Source organism: Pinus tabuliformis, chromosome J (assembly GCF_031772625.1).
Source record: "Pinus tabuliformis cultivar Carrire ecotype Pingquan chromosome J, CPIR1, whole genome shotgun sequence".
In the NCBI taxonomy this organism is placed as follows: domain Eukaryota; kingdom Viridiplantae; phylum Streptophyta; class Pinopsida; order Pinales; family Pinaceae; genus Pinus; species Pinus tabuliformis.
The window spans coordinates 687,920,806-687,924,510 of NC_142295.1; positions in this window are offsets into that span (position 1 = coordinate 687,920,806).

Consider the following 3,705-nt stretch of genomic DNA (forward strand, 5'->3'; position numbering starts at 1 on the left):
GCCTCCTGTTGTTGTTCAGAGCTTCTATGGTGTCGAGAAGCGCGATTTTTCTTCCTGTATCCTACGGGAAGTATACATTTGATAGGTTTCCATGAATATTTGTGCCTAGAATGTGGAAGGCTGCCTGGATGAGGTGATGAGAAGCGTGAAAATCTGAAAGAGTTAACGCTTGTGTGTTCCATGCGATAGCAAGCCCTCCTGAAGCTCCAGAGGCATCTACCGCTACCGAGCGACAACCTGGCCAATGTTTGGAGAGTATGCTGCCTAATGTGGAGCTGTTACATTTGGTTTCCTGGAGAAAGCACAGTTGCGGCTTTTCCATTTTAATCATGTTTTTTAACATTCTGAGTTTTCCAGGGCTATTGAGCCCTCTTAGGTTCCATGATACTAGCTTCATGGTTCAACTATTAATAGAGGGCTTGTAGTACTTCGTCAACTTAGCATACCTGCCTCAGTCAACCAGGATTTTCCCAATATCGATCGTTCGCTGAAGATCTGTTCTTCTTCCTCTCTTTTTGGTGTCTCTTGGGGGAAGGCTTCCATCCCAATGACTTCCTGGCTATATCCCAAGTTGATGCTGATGATAGGCCCTCGAAATGACCACTTCCAGCTTGTTGAGTTGATTCTCTGGTATACTGTCGTATGCTTTCTTTTTGCATGCAAGTTCTAGTTCTAGAATATCTAGGCCATTCAGATCTATGCTTTCTGGTTCTTCTTCCATCTGTTTCACTTGGCTGCTTCCTTCCATATTAATCTTTGAGCCTTTAGGGGGGTCTGTATTTCCACCGACTTCCATATCCTTGTGTTTCCCTGCCGTCTCTTTCAGTCCTTCTCTGAGGTTTATTGGAAGGATAATGGGGGTTTGAAGTTTGGAGGGGGGAGCTGAGGGAGGGGGATGGGAGGAGGAAGAAGGAGGAGCAAGGCTGGTCTCGGAGATCGGGGGTTTCTCATCAGAGGTCTGAGCAAGAATTTCAAAGTTGTTCTTAGTAGCTGGGCCGTGGGTGTTATTTTGCTGGGGTTTATTCCCATTTGTGGGTTTTTGTGCGAACGCTTTCAGCTAGGGGCTTTGGTGAAGCCGTCCTGGGTTAGGGTTTCGGAGGGATCAGGAGTATTGGCTTTGGCATTCAGAGGGCAGTCCCGGAATAGATGCCCAAGAGCATGGCATTTTCTGCATCTAAAGGGGACATGCTCATAGTCTAGAGGTTGAATCCATTCTTCGTCACGATGGGAGAGACTTACCGATTCTGGCAGAGCTTCATTCAGGCGCATGAAGACGTAGATGCAGGCATAGGAAGTGTATCTGCGCATTTTTGTTTTTTCTGCCACCCTCATGTATTCCCCCAATCCATTTCCTATATCCTTGAGAATGTCCTCGTCCCAATATTCATCTGGAAGTGAGTACATTCTGATCCAAACTGGCGCCCAAGTGAGATCTTCCTTATCCGGGTTAAATCTTGGTATCCATTCCCTCAAATACAGACCCGCTGAGTTAAAAAAATAGGGCCCTGCTCCCAAAATCCTATATTTGTCCTCTAGACAGAAGAAAATCGCGGTAAAGAAGCCTTTCGGCCCTAGCTGCAGAGTAAAGTGTCCTTTGGGTTTCCACTTCGCTGCTATCCATCTGTATAAGGCTTTTTCTGTCGGCCAAAACCCTATAAACTTCCCAATAAGGGCATGATCCCTCATGTATTCTATTCACTTGTCAATCTTGTGTCCCGACAGCTCTATTCGGGGCCATTCTTTGGCTATAGGCTTGCATGTTGTCGAGGATACTTTCGGACCTTCTTCTGGTTTTTCCTCTCCATCTTGTGTGACTCTGGCTTTATCCTTCTGACCTCCTATCTCCTTGTTTCCGTGCTGTTGCCTATTCTCTTTATTCAAAACCTCCTTATCGACAGATCCAAAAACAAATGCCTGCTCAGGACCGTGCTGCGAAGGGGAGGGCTCTGACGCCCTCCCCTAAGGAGGTTCCATTGTGCTGCTCTAGTATCCTGTCGCACTGTTGCGATACAGGTGTTACGGTCCAGCCCGTGAATGGGTCCAGTGCTGTGCAGTCTGCGCCGTCGAATTTTTCCTCAGAACCCTAGTCCGAGCTCCCAACGCCTATCACAACCGATAATGTTTTTATAAAATTTTAATATATCATCATTATGTATAATTACCATTTAATCCATTCAACCCATTATTTCACCTTGCAACCAAATTGAAGATATTACCACTGTAACGAAGCTAGAGATCTTCCACTGAGCTGAACCTGTACTTTTTCCATGTGTCGAGCAGTAAAACATTGTTTTGTCACAAACTTCCACAAGAAATTCCTCATTCATTCAGAGGCAAAATGTGCTTGTTCAAGTTGTGTTAGATTCATTTCTGCGAGCTCTACGCAATGATGTTGCTTCCACCTGAATCCAGTAACTTTGAATTTTATGCTTTTTCTAGATACTTGATCAATTTCAGATCACAGGGTGGCTAAAAGGATTCATTCACACCATATAAGTTTCACGTCGCATCCCAACTATGTAAATAATAGCCACTTAAAATTAACGTGATAAGAAAAGCAACTAGATTCATCTTTTTCTTTCACTAGTAGTACACCAACACTAGCTTAGGCTAGGGTCTTGGAGATACATGTGTGAGTTAACTGCTCCAAGACTACAAAACAAATTTATAATCTTATAGTAAGGAGATAAATCCACTTGCAGTAGTGCCTTCTAGGAATCCCTTCTAATAAGAGGGCTAAGCATGAGGTCACACTTGGGTTGGGTGATGTGACGTGACCCATTTCACTTGCTTTCAAGGAGTGCGATATAGCTGAATTTGCATGCATACAAACAGTGTTATTAGCATTTTGTTGTAGCACTTGAGAGGAAAATCTCAAGGGATTTTCGATCATAGATCTTTAGGGCTAAGCGTCCTTCCCTTGCATGTGGATTTGGCCTTTGACTGTCCCCCAAGGCCTGTTATTTTCGGTGGTTACCATAGTGGCTTATCATTTAGGGCTCATATGCAGGTGGAGGATCGAGGTCATCTTCTTTGTACCAAGGACAAATATTATTCATACTCTCTTAGTCCTCTCAAAGGGTTCCCCACAACTAATAAGTTCACTTGCACCAAGCTCAAAGCTAAAAGGGTTGGGAAGCAGGTCGCTAGTATAATTGTTCCACCACCATCTTCTTTGTATTTTGGTTTGTGTGTGACTGTCTTTTAGGATGTTTCTAGTGTGTGTTGTTTGCTCTGAGTCAGTAGTTTTGGCTTTAGGGTGTTTGCACTAACGTAATTATGTTAATTTATAATTTTTATCCTGGATGAATTTATTCATTTTTAGTCACGTCATCTTCATGGTTTACCTCCTAAACGAGGTGGACTTATCACTCCTACATGGAGATTTACTATTGGTGCTCAAGATTTATATGAACACATATTTTTGGAATCCATACCTCATCCTTATGGTAGTGATCTAATTTCTATTGAAACTTTAGTAGACGATTCTACTGCTCCAACCAATCCACCCTTGATCGATCCACTGGGAGCTGAGTTGTTTTTGCTAAACCTTGATAGTTCCACACCTGCTTATACATTTTTACCATTGGCAGTTGGCAGAGTCTGATACATATTTACCTTATCCATCAGTCATGTTCATTGTTGCCTCTTACCATGGCCATACCAACTCCTTTGTATGCACCTATCACGTCTTCTTGGGGCATC